Source organism: Kogia breviceps, chromosome 2 (assembly GCF_026419965.1).
Source record: "Kogia breviceps isolate mKogBre1 chromosome 2, mKogBre1 haplotype 1, whole genome shotgun sequence".
NCBI classification, from domain to species: Eukaryota; Metazoa; Chordata; class Mammalia; order Artiodactyla; family Physeteridae; genus Kogia; species Kogia breviceps.
Genome location: NC_081311.1, coordinates 106,806,391 through 106,822,023, shown reverse-complemented (window position 1 = coordinate 106,822,023; position 15,633 = coordinate 106,806,391). Strand labels below are relative to the sequence as shown.

At 44.1% G+C, this 15,633-nt stretch overlaps 1 long non-coding RNA gene across 2 annotated transcripts in view; it reads left to right on the top strand.

Moving 5' to 3' along the window:
- LOC131750781 (uncharacterized) overlaps positions 1-2,270 on the top strand; it is a 127,635-nt gene extending 125,365 nt beyond the window's left edge. For both annotated transcript variants that reach the window (XR_010839103.1, XR_010839102.1), the window contains exon 5: positions 2,212-2,270. This is a non-coding gene — a long non-coding RNA (uncharacterized lncRNA). The remainder of the gene's footprint in view (positions 1-2,211) is intronic.
- The last annotated feature ends 13,363 nt before the right edge of the window (positions 2,271-15,633 follow it).

Genomic DNA, 15,633 nt, shown 5'->3' with positions numbered 1-15,633 from the left:
ATTGCGATAGTGAGTTACCCTGGATTATCAAGGCAGGCCCAGTGTACTCTCAAAGGTCTTTGTTAAAAGGGAGGCAGGAGGGTCAGAGTTGGAGGAGAGGACAATGTGAAAATGGAAGCAAGGAGAGAGAGTTCAAGATGCTGTGCCACTGGCTCTGAAGATGGAGGAAGGGGCCATGAATGCTGGTGGCTTGTAAAAGCTGGAAAAGGCAAGGAAACAGGTTCTCCCCTAGAATCTTCAGAAGGATCTCAGGCCTGGTGATACCTTGATTTTAGCCCAGTGAGAACCATCTTGGATTCCCGACCTCCAGAACTGTAAGAAAAGAAATTTGTGTTGTTTTAAGCTGCCAGATTGATGGTAATCTGTTATAGCAGGGATAGAAAACTGTCGTGCTGGTCTTGAGAAAAGGAAGATCACCCATGGGCAGGCACTGATCACCCAGGAATAGTGTGGACTGGAATCTTCATAGTCATTACACTATGAATGTGCATGTGAAAGAAGGGACATATTACTCTCTGTGGACCAAGAGAGTTAACCAAGGTGGCATCCTTGCAAAAGCGCTGCTTCTTGGCTGATAAGAACACACACTATTATCCTGGGGAGGGGGAACTTGTTTTTAAAGAAACACCTGTTTTCCCTTAGACAATAGATATGATACACGTGCACTGTAGTCAACTTGAAAAATATAGAAAAACAGAATGAAAATTATCCATAACTCAACTCAGAAAACCACTATTTTAGCATTTTTCTTTTAACAAGTTTTGCAGTTCTTAATATAGAGTGTAAGCAAGTTTGAATACTTTTAAATTTAATATTATAAGCATTCCCCACATCACTATAAATCCTCTGAAAATGTTGCCTTTAATGATGATGCCATACTCAACTAGTTTTCATGTTCTAAACTGACTTAACTATTACTATGTTACTGAGCACGTAAGCTGTCAGGGGTTTCCAGTACAATGAATAACAACAGTGCAGTGAATATTTCTATGTAATAATCTTTGTCTGAATTTTGGATTATTTCCTTAAGATGAATATCCAAAGGTAGAATAACTGGTTTAGAGGCTGTGGATAATTTCAAGGTCTATGAAATTTATTGAAAAATTATTTTTCCATTAGGTGTGTACTGTTTTCCTCTTACTAGTAGTTTATATTGGCTAAGAAGTATGCATACAGTAATCTTAGATCAGCAGCTTTCAAATATATTTTATTGGCTCACCCTGAGAAACACTGTGTATCATAACCCAACACACACACACACACACACACACACACACACACACACACACACACACAGAAACAAAGCTTTCTCTTTCCCCATAAGATGCACTACTACTATGATGTTATGTTTTCTGTTATCTTCCAATTTTTTTAATGCTGGTTTTGATTCATAAGGTGATTTCAGGGCCTGTGAATGGGCCATCACCCAGTTTGAAAAACAGTGCTTTAGATCATGGTGGTGGATCCAGCTGAGTATAATTCATATTTGCATCTAGGAGGATTATAGGAACTACGCCTTCTAAAAATATCTCAAACCTCAAGTTTCCTGCCATTTCAAGAAACATGCTTATGTGATGAAGTGATCATAGCACTAGATTAAAAACAATATCTGTATTGAACAGCTGACCAAGCTTTGAAAAATCTTAATTTAGCTCTGCCTCAAAACCTAAATGTCACCTGCATTAGTTCTACATTATAGATGTTTGTTAATTCACAAAATTCTCACAGGTACACACCTTGTGATTTCTATGCATTTAATAATGGAAGATGAAGTGGCAACAACAGATCCTTAAAATTTTGAATTCTGTAAGATTTTGATGTAAGTTGTACCTTTGGTGCTATCAACACTTTTGTGTATCTGTGAGTTCTTCTAGCTAGGCTTTAAAAAAAGATTTCCATTTCCCAGTTAACATCTGGGGAAGGCGAATGAACAAGTAGTGGGCTTTTAAAAATAGAGAAAAGGACATAGAAAGTAACCATCTCTATTTTTAAACAGGTGTTAGATTAATTTTCTGGATTCAGGTCTAAGAGAAATTCCTTCTTGTGTGTTAAATGCTACCACAGTGATGAAATTTTTAAAAAGTCTACCAGCAAATACATCTAAAATATACTGTAGGCCATTCAGCTCTATATTTTATGAGAGATTTAAATGCCAAACATTTCATGAAACATATTACATTTCTGATTGCTATTCTTTCTCTTTTTTTTCAGCTGGCAAGAAAATAGAGAGCCCTAGACAACAATGATGAAACAGTTCAATGTTAAAGATGGTAAAAAAGTGCCTCAAAAATTTCCTTATCTTTTGTTTTTTACTTAGTTTTCCTTTAAAAATTTCAAAGCACTTCACAGACATCATCCTCATTAATTTTCACAGTCCTTTAGTGTCAGAAACAGACAAAACAATCTTATATCCACTGAATAGACAGATTTAGGGGAAAGAAGGGCTATGGCCAAAGGAACTGCCCCGATTCAGAAGTCTGGATAAAAAGCTGACATTTGTTATTCTAAATCACCATCTCACATGTGACCCTGCCTTCAATCACAAGTCCCTCAAGAGTTTGAGATCCTGAGACCAGAGTCTGTTTGTTAAACACTAAGAGGGCACCACTCGATGCCAGGAGCTGTTCCAAATGCTTTCCAGATAAAACTCGGTTAGTATTCATATCAAGCCTATGAAGTGGGTGTGATTATTATTTCCATTTTCTTGAGGAGGAAACTGAGGCACTGAGATATAAAGGACTTGGCCAAGTGGAACCCAGGTTTGAAGACTACACATCGGGCTCCATGGTCTTAACCATTGCACTCTGTTGCCTCCCATACTGTAAAGTAAAAGAATCCTCAGCCTTTTCATTTGAAAGCCAACCTTCCCTAGGATCTTCTGTTGTCTGCTATATTGGAGCATATTTTTTGACATGATGATTTTTGTTAGAGAAGGAATTCATAAGCGTGTGTGTGTGTGTGTGTGTGTGTGTGTGTGTGTGTGTGTGTGAGATACATGGGTAAAGCAGAATAGAACTTTATACACTACAACTCAGATGCAAAAAAACCCCAAGTAGTAACCTTATATTCATGAACTGAGCCCATCCTGCTTGAGACCAATGCCCTTCTTGCTCATGCTGAGGAAGACACTTACAATTTTTTAAAAAATTAACTCAGTCTTTTCCAGTTTAAAATTGTCAGCTGGGGGTAAATAGTGGATTCAAATTCACTTCCTGTCTCAGGGCTGTATCTCTCTTCTCCTTAGGCACTTGGGTGCAGGGGATGGGGGTGCTTTGGGTTTCCCCTGCCTTCCACGAGATGGGCCTCATCCTACAGGGTCACTGGACCAACCGTACCCATGATGCTGAGAAGTAATGGGTCCTGACTGGAATTCTGGGAATCACTGCTAAAGCTGAAGTTTCCTGATACAGCCTTTAGTCACAAGACCCTATGTTCTGTGACCTACTCCTCCTGATTCCCAGCCTTCCTCTGGTCTACCAGTTTTCTTAGCATTCTCTCATCCACTACTGGTACTTATGGGTCCTCCTCAAGCATCCTCATGTGACATGTAGACTGGGGTCCACTGGACCACTAACTCCTCTTGAATGAAGCTGCTCTATCACTCCTTAAAGGCATCAATGCAGGGCCATTGCCCAATGTGGGACTTCTTTGAATGCCCTGTGGTCTCCTCTGACATAAAACCCCAGTGTTCTCAGGTTTCTCAAAATGTAACAATGGGTTCCTTACACCCCTTCTGGAAGTTTCCACCCAACAAGACATTTGTATCTGACCTTTCGACCCCTCTCCCTTTCCTCTTTCAAATTTTTTGCCCTTATCCAAGTTCTTCCCTTCTCTGTAGTCCAAACTTTATTTCTTCTTTTTTTTTTTTTGGCAGTACGTGGGCCTCTCACTGTTGTGGCCTCTCCCGTTGCGGAGCACAGGCTCCGGACGCGCAGGCTCAGTGGCCATTGGCTCACGGGCCCAGCAGCTCCGGGGCACGAACCCGTGTCCCCTGCATCGGCAGGCGGACTCTCAACCACTGCGCCACCAGGGAAGCCCTATTTCTTCTTATTTAAAGGGAAAATTTCAGAATTTGGAAATACCTTTGTCACTCAGTAAAACCCAGCTTTCAATATTATTATCTTCACCATGACTTTCACATCAGTTTGACAATTAAAGCTGAGCTATGATTTCTTTGATCCCAGTAGTGTTGCCTTCTCTCTGAAACAAAGAACCATTGAAGAATTGTTGAAGCAACGGATGGAGAGTCGCCCAGCAACATGATTCCCCAGGAATGACAAGTAACATTCCTTGATTCAGGTACCAGTATTAGAGAATAATGAGACTTCAACTTAAAAATATTAATTATAGGGCTTCCCCGGTGGCGCAGTGGTTGAGAGTCCGCCTGCCGATGCAGGGGACGCGGGTTCGTGCCCAGGTCCGGGAAGATCCCACATGCCGCGGAGCGGCTGGGCCCGTGAGCCAATGGCCACTGAGGCTGCGCGTCCGGAGCCTGTGCTCCGCAACGGGAGAGACCACAACAGTGAGAGGCCCGCGTACCGCAAAAAAAAAAAAAAAATTAATTATATACTACTTATAGGAGTAGACTGATGTTATGGATAAATACACCTGAAAGCACCCTTTTAAAAATTACACCGTAATCGTTACGGCACGCGGTCTGCTCGCGTTTCTCTCTAGTTGTGGTGTGCGGGTTTTCTCTCTCTAGTTGTGGTGCTCGGGCTCCAGGGCACGTGGGCTCTGTAGTTTGCAGCTCGTGGGCTCTCTTGTTGAGCCATGTGAGCTCAGTAGTTGTGGCGCTCGGGCTTAGTTGCGCCGCGGCATGTGGGATCTTAGTTCCCCGACCAGGCATGGAACCTGCGTCCCCTGTATTGGAAGGCGGAATCTTTACCACTGGACCACCAGGGAAGTCCTCCGTCTCTGTCTTTCTTCTCTACTGCAGTCTGTCCTCGACCTCCTCTAACAGAAATATATTTTGTTCCTTCTCTGTTTTAAATCCCTTGACTTTCTGTCACCTTCAGGATTAAGTTCAGTTTCTTCTGCGATCCGGGCTCAGCCCAAAGTCCAGCTTGCTCTGCTGCCATCCTTTCCCCAGTGCATCCTGTGTCCCGGCTGCCAAAAGCTGAATTCCCTGGAGCCCCTCCTCGGCCTGCTGCAGTCACAACAGCACATACTGCACATGCTGCCAGCTGACCTGAAGGCCTTTCATCCTGCTCCTCCACCCTGGCCACTTGGCTTGTCCTTTAGGACCTAGCTCAAGTGGCGTCACCTCCAGGGAGCTTGTATATAGCTTTGACATAAATTTTCTGAGTTTGATATGTCTCCTCTGAGCTACCTGAGGCCTCACTATTCTAGTATTTATCAAGTTTTTCTTTGTTTTTTTGTTTTTATTGGCTGCGCCATGCACGTGGGATCTTAATTCCCTGACCAGGTATCGAACCTATACCCTCGGCAGTGAAAGCACAGAGTCCTAACCACTAGACCACCAGGGAGTTCCCTATCAATGTGTTTTAATGGTCTGTTGATCTATTTCTTTCTACCACCAGCCTCCCACAGACACACACACACACACACACACACACACACACAAGATCATGGGTTCCAAAAGGCCATAACTTGTGTTTTTATCTCTGTATGCTCAGAATCTAGCATGAGTGTCTGAAACACATTAGATGCTCAAAAATTCTTCATTACTGGGGAGAAGAAAGAAAGGGAGAGGGTACATCAAGGCTCAGGAGAAGTAAGCATTAAGCTTGAAGTTGTTCTACTTATTGGTACAAACAAATTGGCTATAATGAAAAACACTGAAGGCATCAGCTTTTGTTCCCCACTTGATTTACAACTCCTAACATGTTTTGTTTTGCCTTTGCTATTAACAAGACTGTTCATAGCAGGACTGAGTCACAGTGACTGGCACAGTGCTTGGCCCTTAACAAGAGCTCAATACCTATTGGTGAGTTGACTTGTCCAATGTTCTGTTTTGCCTTCCATGGGGCAGGCAACTAGGGATCTCCTGTCAATCTGTGGTTGTGAGCCCCCGCCAAAGGCCTGTGTGAATGTTCTCATTCCGTGCAGTACCCATGCTCCTGAACAGTCACCCCATCAAAATGGCCTTGTAAGGTAAAATGGAAATCCAGGAACCCCCAAATGTCCCAGTTTTCTCCATAATTGTCATTTGAAACTACCAGCTAGAGGGTCCCCATGACAAGCCTTTGACACAACAAGCTTTACCACCTACTCCTCTCCTCCCCTTCCCAGGAAGATAACACCTAAAATCACCAGAAGTGGTAGATAAAACTTCTTCACAAGCCCAGTAGAGGAAAAGGGACTATGTCCCTATTAAACCTCACAGAAGCCATAACTTGGATCAAGACCTCTGCTCTTGGATTGTTCCAACTGTTTTTTTTTTTTTCCAGGATGGCTTATACCTGCAACCATTACACACTTTAAATGCTGTATTGTATATAATTGTGCTTAGTTTCACTGGATGTAACTAATATTTTGGACTTTTCCAGTATGTAGGTAGGAAACGAAGTTACATTTGCTTTTAATGCCCAAACTGATTGTTTGAGTCTTGGCCAGCTGTACTGTGAGATATCAGCAGCTCTTACTTTCTACTTATTTCTGGAAGTTTCTAAAGGTGTGCCTCACGAGTGCTTAGAAATCTGTTTGTCCACTAGATGATCATGCAGCATCACCATGTTCTTCTCTTCCATTCACCACGTTTTGTCCCTCGTGTTCTGGCTCCCCCAGGACAAAATCCACTGCTCTCAAAACTTCCTAAAGGGGGACTTCCCCGGTGGTCCAGTGGGTAAGATTCCATGCTCCCAATGCAGGGGGACCGGGTTCAGTCCCTGGTCAGGGAACTAGATCCTGCATGCATGCCATAACTAAGAAGTCCACATGCCTCAGTGAAGATCCTGCATGCTGCAACTAAGACCCGGCACAGCCAAAATAAATTAAATAATAAATAAAAAGAAAACTTTCTAAAGGAACCTCACTGTGTATTGCCATCGGGGATGGTTTCCTGTTGAAAACTAACCTCAGGGATGGTTTGGGGAGATTTCATGGACCTCCACAATCTTCTCATAATAAAAACAAGTCTCAGACCAAACTCTGCCACCCCTGCTGATATTTATTACAGGAACATTTATTAGCAAGCAGCAGGGACCAAAATGGTCCTAAAACCTCTTCTGTAATTTCAATGAAGTTCCAGCTCCTTGCCATTAAACTTGCCCTGATGACTCCCAACATTCCAGAGGCTGGATTCAGTTCAGGTTAGAGTGGGCGTTGGCAACCGGGAATCCTCAGAAACAATGGCTGGATACGGGACCATTTAGGAACAATCCTTCCTCAAGGTGCAAGATTCTTTCTTCCTGACTATAAAGAGTGGGAAATGTCTCTAAAATATTTTGCCCAGCCTACATATCTTAAATATCATTTATTTTACCAAATGAGAGTGCATTTCTAAGCATGAATCATGTTAGTCAACAAGTTGCTAATTTCATCATTGAAAAGCAATTTCTGGACTTCCCTGGTAGTGTAGTGGTTAAGAATCCACCGGCCAATGCAAGGGACACGGGTTCGAGCCCTGGTCCTGGAAGATCCCACATGCTGTGGAGCAACTAAACCCGTGCGCCACAAATACTGAGGCTGCACTCTAGAGCCCGCGAGCCGCAACTACTGAAGCCCGCTGCACTCTAGAGCCTGCGAACCACAACTACTGGACCCACGCTCCTAGAGCCCATGCTCCTCAACAAGAGAAACCACTGCAATGAGAAGCCCGCGCACCGCAACAAAGAGTAGCCCCCGCTCGCCACAACTAGAAAAAGCCTGCATGCAGCAACGAAGACCCAATGCAGCCCCCCACCCAAAAAAAAGATATAAAGAAAAAAAAGCTATTTCTGACATTCACTGTTCCAGTTAGCAAAGCAGTGAAGGAAAGACTGATATCAGAAACACTCTGTTATGGCTCTTTTGATGTAAGGCCAACTGATCACCCCTGGAACACATATTCTTACTTTGGACAACTGACATACTTAGAGATGATGCTTGAACTAACTAGCACAAATGTAATCACACCTGGTCAGTGATGAAATATTTAAGGCAATTTTCAGACACAGTGGTATGCTCCTGAGGGTTTCAAGAATATCTGTTTCAAGTAGCTCTCTCCTGCTGTTGCTGAAGTCCACTTCCTGGACTTCTAGAGCAGTTGTGGGCAAAATATGGACATGGGTCCTCTTATCTGCTTCATGACCTCTATGCCATACTTTGTTACCGGCCTTGAAACAGTATTGCCCATAAAACTACCACTAGCCCTTATGGTACCTCTGTGCAGATTAGAAAAAATGCACCCCTTCCTTCAGGTAGATGCAGCCTGTGCCAGGAGTGGGTTGGATTTTTGTGTCCACTCACCCTGTTGGCCAGGTGCTCTTGTGCATGGTAGAAAAAAGGCCTTGACTCTCCAAGTATAGACTTCCATTAAACCTCTCACACAAGAAAAAGCTCCTTTAGCCTTTCCCTCGTGTCCTTATCTTTGAAAATTGCCCAAGTGCATCCTCATTTTTAAAACATACATACATACTTCTTAGTAAAATGTAGAAAAGTAACTACCCATCTCTGCAGGAACAAACACTCATTCAGGCACATGCTAGTCTCAGTTTATGGACAGCCAAGAAAGACTGTGCTTCTCCTCCTTCATGGTGCCCTCAATTTTCCCCAACCCATCACAAAACAAACTAGAAGATTCAGAGAAAGACGATTTAGCCTTGTGACTATTTATATGATTAAATTAGAACATTGAAAATTGACTTCAAGTCTTGTATCAGTTAGGACACTTTTAGTGGCAATGAGCAAAAACCTCAAGTGGCTACAACTATAAGAAAAATGTATTACCTCACTTAGCAAGAAGTCTTGAGGTAGAACAGCTGTCACGGCTGAGTAGTCCATTGGCTCAAACAATGTTGTCAGAAGCGCAGATTCTTTCCATCTTTCCACTTTGTGGTCCTCATTATATCAGCTTAGCTCCCTCCCTGTCACAAAGTGGCTGCCATGGTTCCAGGCTTCACACACAGACATGACAATGTCTGGCAGAGTGAGAGGAACTTTTTGTTTAATGTTCTTTTTTGTTTAATGAGTGGGAAAAGGGAATTCCCTGGCGGTCCAGTAGTTAGGGCTCCACACTCTCGCTGCTGAGGGCCTAGGTTCGATCCCTGGTCAGGGAACTAAGATCCCACAGGTGCACAGTGCGGCCAAAAAAATAAATAAATAAATAAAATAAATAAAATTTAGTTAGTGGGAAAACTTTTCCCAGAATCCCCTCTTCCCCCAGCACATTTCCCTTTCATCTCTTTGCCAGATCTGTGTTACAAGCTCACACCCAAACCAGTGACCAGCATTGCAATAGGGAGTGCTGGGATTGACCTTGGACACAACCAGTATTCACCCCTGGAGCTGAGATCAGGAGGAATGAAGGGCTCTTGTGGAGGCGCACAAGTGTGAGAGACACATGTTCTAGGATGTGAGTAAAGTTCTGGGCAGCTGGTAGGGGGCAGACATAGGAGGGACGCAGGGCATAGCACACCATGTTGAGGAGTCGGCCTTTATCCCGCCTGTCACATTGTATTTAATACTCATTTGTAGAAATTATCTTGAAACTAGAAGCTTTGACTTTAAGTTGAAACTGCTTTTATATTCCCTACTGCTCTCCACTGTATATCTTCTAGCGACGCCTAAGTGGAAAAGGATGAGATGGCTTATCTCCTGCCTTCCCATTTCCTCTGGGAGGACTCTGAAATGACCGTGAGATTACCTGAGGAAGCCATTCATAATAGTGGGGCTCAGGCATTCCTCTCGGGACCCACACACATGATTCTTCTGGAGGCCTCAGCAGTTCTCACTCTTCGAGACCCCTCAGACCCCGGGACAGGAACAACTTTTCAATACCCAGGCTGGCCACACTCCTCCTTCCTCACTGACTGGTGCTGTTGAGGCAACTTGGGAGAGCGTCGACACTTCCCCCTGAAGAGAGTTATGCACATTTTCCCAAATTAACTTCTTCCCCTAGGTCGTTTTCATTTTGAACCCTCTTTAGGCCCTGAACTGTGACTTTGAGTCTCAGCACTTCACCTCATATCTATTTTAGTATCAACTGCAAATGTCAAGGTTATGACATGTGATTCCCTCTCTGGAGCACTACTGAAGATGCTAAAGGAGAAGTGTGTCACCAGATGACCTTCTGAGGTCCCCAGAAGGAGGATGCAGAGAGGGAATCCACGTCAACAAGGCTGGTCTCCATGAACAAGAGCAGGAAATAACATTTGCTGTGACCTACTATGGACCAGGGGATCTGCAGACATTTTATTTAGCCTTGCCCCACAGACTTGGCAGGTGGGTATTATCATCTCAGTTTTGCAGGTGTGAAAACCAAGTCTGAGATTAAGTAACTTGATCAAGGTGGGATTTGAGCCCAGGTATGCTGCCTCTAAAATCTGTGGTTTTGGGACTTCACTGGCGGCACAGTGGTTAAGAATCCACCTGCCAATTCAGGGGACACGGGTTCGAGCCCTGGTCCGGGAAGATCCCACATGCCGTGGAGCAACTAAGCCCATGCGCCACAACTACTGAACCTGCGCTCTAGAGCCCATGAGCCGCAACTACTGAAGCCTGTGCTCCTAGAGCCCATGCTCAGCAACAAGAGAAGCCACCGTAATGAGAAGCCCGCGCACCGCAATGAAGAGTAGCCCCTGCTCGCTGCAACTACAGAAAGCCCAGCCCTCCCACAGCAACGAAGACCCAATGCAGCCCAAAATAAATAAATAAATTTATATATATATAAAAAAGTAGGATTACTTGGTCAAAAAGCAAGAATAGGACTTCCCTGGTGGTTCAGTGGTTAAGACTCCACCCTACCAATGTAGGGGGCGCAGGTTCGATCCCTGGTCGGGGAACTAAGATCTCATATGCCGCACAGCATGGAAGAAAAAAAAAAAGAATATTAAAAAAAAAATCTGGGGCTTCCCTGGTGGCGCAGTGGTTGAGAGTCTGCCTGCCGATTCAGGGGACGCAGGTTCGTGCCCCAGTCCGGGAAGATCCCACATGCCACGGAGCGGCTGGGCCCGTGAGCCATGGCCGCTGAGCCTGTGTGTCCGGAGCCTGTGCTCTGCAACGGGAGAGGCCACACAGTGAGAGGCCCGCATACCACACACACAAAAAAAAAAATCTGTGCTTTTATTAGCACATCATGTCAGGCTCTGGCAGGGGTGAATGAGGCTGTGTCTTATGGGCATTGTTGTAAGAGATGACTGACCTCCATGGTGATAAAAATCCTGACTCTGGGGCCCCTGTGGTTGTGTCACAGTTTCTCCTTGTCCTGGCGGGAGCATCTGGAAGGATGGGGCATGGAGTGGGGAAGGTGTGTGTGCGGGAGCAGGAGAAGGGCCAGATTTTGCCCCTCACCCTGTACTCCCTTTGCAAATCAGTATTTAGAGCAGCTGCTCTCTCTTTGGCCTCACAGTTTGCAAGAAATTCAGGCAAAATTCAGTCAGGTCACTGGTTCTGAGCCTTAGCACTAGGTCAGAAATAGAAAGATGACAGTTCCTCTCTGAATGAGATGTTCTGGGAGCTGAAAAGACAAAATGAATTCCCAAAGGTTTTCTCTCTCCACTGTGAAACCGCTGCTGAATACCCTTTCCTGAACCTTGCAGTTTGTGTAAGGAAGTAAATTTCCTGCTGCCACAGAACGAGCCTCTCACTTACCCAATTATGGGTGGAAGCCCCATGGCAGTGAGGCCTGTTATACAGAAGACAGTCACACCAGTCAAGTGCCCATTTATGTGTTTATCCACCAGGTGCCACAGGTACACGTCAGAAAGCCAGGCTCCTCATCTGCTCAGCAGACGGCAGAGCCGAGTGGCCGCACAGCCCAAGGGGAAGCATTGACCATCCTTGTGCAAAACGAGGCATCTTTGGGCAGAAAGCCTGCCTTGGAGAGAGTGATGATATTTTCATGGATGGATATTCACCAGGTGAGTCTCCTAAGGGGCCCCACATTTCCTTTCTCATATTTTTTTTTTTATAAAAAGGCAAAACCAGCTAATACTTTTGGGGCATTGTGTGCCATACAAAATATATACATTAGCAAGAGTCTGAAAGGAAATATATCAAATGGCTAAGAGCAATTATGCTTAATGAGATTATAGGTTATTTACATTTTTGGTGTTTATTATCTGGTGTCTCGTCTCTAAATTGAACATGAAATACTTTCCTACTAAAAAAAGAAAAATAGAAATTAATTGCTCTCAAAATCAAACAAAGGATAAGGAATACAGCTAGTTCACCTCAAATCTTCAATGTAGAAAGGCAGGACCAAGATCTGGGTCCAGACTTTGGCTTTGCCAACGGGTGACCCATTGTTCAATCTCACGTTTTTAAATGCCATTTCTCTGACTCCCAATTTTTATCTCTAGCCCTCTTTCCTGAACTCAAGATTTGGATTTACAACTGCCCATTTGGCAGCTCTACTGGATGTCTCAAAATTAACATTTTATGAACATTTATTAACATTAACATAGAATCTCAAAATTAACTTTTCCCAAACTGAACTAATTATCGCCCCCAAATCCACTTCTCTCTTGAACCTCTTTCTCCAGTGATGGCAGTTCCATCTTTCCAACTGCTCAGACCAAAACCCTTAGGGTCGTTCTTGACTTATCAGTTTCTCTCACATCCTACAATCTGTCTGTAGCTCTGGCTGTATGTCATATCCTGTCATATCATAAAATCAAATTGCTCCTCTTCACCTCCACTGCTAGTACCGTGAACCACGTTATCAATTTCTACCATGATTACCGTGATAACCTCCTGGCTTCCTGCCTTGCATATGAACAGAATTTTAGGAAGGCAGATCTTGTTAGTCTCTGCTCAGATTCCTCCAGAGGCTCTATCTCACTCCAAGGAAAAGACCTCCTCCCAGCTCTCTCTGGCCTTTTTCCCTACCATCTCTCTTACCCTCCACCAGCCCCACTTGTCACCTTCTGCTCTGTGAATGTATCAGATGCACTCCAGCCTCAAGGCCTTTGCACTCGCTGTCCCCTCTACCTGGAATGCGCTTCCCCTCAGGTGTCTGCACAGCTGCCCCCTTTCCTCCTCCAGACCAGTGTCCCCTTCCCCGTGAAGGCTTCCTGGCTCTAAATCCCTTCACCCAGCCTCAACTCACCTTTGCCTCCTTTCCTGCTCTGTACCTCTCCATAGAACTAATCACCATCTAACATGATTTATTTTATTTGTGTTTTTGTTTACTGCCTCCCTCCCCCTGTAATAGGGGCGGGGCAGGCACAAGCTGTAGCAGCCCCGCTCAGCCATTGGTCGGCGCTGCAGTGGCCCCGCCCCCTCCCCCTCTTCTGTATAAGAGGAGCCCGGAATTCGGACTGAGGGAAGATGGTTTTTTTGAGACGCTGGTGTGTCTTCTCTGTCTGCTAGCTTTCCGATTAAAAGCGTTATTCCTTGTTGCCACAGCTTGTCTCCCAATTTACGGGCCTGTCATGCGGTGAGCAGAATGAGCTTGGGCTCCGTAAGGCCCGCAGCTGGAATATGAACTCTATGAGGCAAGGGTTATGTGGCTACTGTCCTGCTGTGTCCTCAGTGCCCGGGGTAGAAGAGGCACCAGCTCAGTTGTGCCTTTTGGGGCAGGCAGAGTAATAGCCCCCAAAGATGTCTGAGTCCTACTCTCCATTCCTTTATTATAAAAGATGCTCATATTCGCTCATACTTTTTTCTGGTATTTTTATAGTTTTTCTCTTTAACGTTTATATCTAGAGTCACCTGGAATTTATTAGGTGTAGGGGTCAAATGAGGGATTCAATTCTTTTTTCTCCCAAGCTGGCAAACCAGTTGTTCCAATACTGTTTATTGAAGAACTTGTTGTTCCCCACTGGTTTGAAGGGACACCTTTATCCCATAACAATTTTTCACAAGCATTTGTGTCTATTTCTGGGCTCTTTTGTATTGAATTGATCTGCCTGTCTATTCACGGGCTACTCTCCAGCTGAGTCTATTAATTATTGTAGTTTTGACAGTGCATTTTAATACCTGCTAGGGTTTGTCTCCTCTCATTTCTTTTCCTTTTCAGAAAATTTTTGGTTATTCTAGTATGTTTATTTTTCCATATGAACTTTAGAATCAGCTTGTGAGATTCCATAAAAAGACCCTGTGGAATTTTCATTGGGAGAACAATCTATTTATAGATTAATTTATGGTGCACTAACATGTTTACAATGTCTAATATCTGTAAAAATTAGTTCAAAAGATATTTTAATACAGAAGTAATTCATGCTCATTGTAAAAAAGTTCTGGCAATTCTGTAATGTAGAAAGTACGGAAGTTCCATTTTTCCTCCTCTAGTCCTTCCCCTGGAGGTAACCATTATTAATAATTAGAGGCTCATCCTGCATGGTATTTTTTAATATGTACTTTTGTAATCATGTATACATATATACATTTTAACATGTGCATATTTTGTTATGTAGCTATATCTAATTTCCATTCACACATACTGTTTCAAACCCACTTTTTTTGTCAATTATGTATCATGAATATATTGATTATATACCGTGTTAATACATGTAGATCTATCATATTCTTTTAAGGGTCACATCGTGGGCCACTATGCAGTGGGACAAGGTTACCAAAATTAATTTACTCATTTGCCCCCGTTGACGAATATTTGCATGTTTCCAGCTTTTTTAAAAATTATTTTAAATTTTTATTTATTTATTTATTTTTGGCTGCGTTGGGTCTTCATTGCTGCGCGCAGGCTTTTCTCTAGTTGTGGCGAGCAGGGGCTACTCTTTGTTGCGGTGCACAGGCTTCTCATTGCAGTGGCTTCTCTTGTTGTGGAGCACGGGCTCTAGGCACACAGGCTTCAGTAGTTGTGGCTCGCGGGCTCTAGAGCACAGGCTCAGTAGTTGTGGTGCACGGGCTTAATTGCTCTGTGGCATGTGGGATCTTCCCAGACCAGGGCTTGAACCCGTGTCCCCTGCACTGGCAGGTGGATTCTTAACCACTGCGCCACCAGGGAAGCCCAGTGAACAGCTTTGAGCGTTATCTTTGCACATTTGTGCTGGTATTTGAACCAGGTAGATTTCTAGAAATAGAACTGCTGGATCAAAGTCTAAAGGCCCTTTCAATGGTCAAGTGTTATGACATAGTAATGACCTCTCCATCAAAGAGAAACTTGTCTGAGAAAGTGCCCTTCTTAAACGCTGCCCTCTCCCAAGCCTGAGCGATGGCATTGCCAGCAGTGTGCAATTCAGAACTCCTGGGGGAGCTCTTTGTCCCTTTACAAGTGCATACAGGTCCAGTGCCTGGTTCAATGAATGCAACTAACAAGTTCTCGGTACATAGAGGCTTGGTTCCACCAAAGGGGCTGTCTCCGAAGGCTGACCAAGTCTCTTACCACATGTTGGGCAGGGATGCTGGAGGAGAGACTCAGAGATGGGCGGTGGCGGCCGGAAGTGTTCCAGTTCTACCGATCTGTAACTTGGAATACCTTTTCCCTTAAATGGTTGTTAATTAGTAATCATGGGAGGTGATACTGAAGTATTAATATAGCATTAGCTCATGACTTCAGGAACTTTG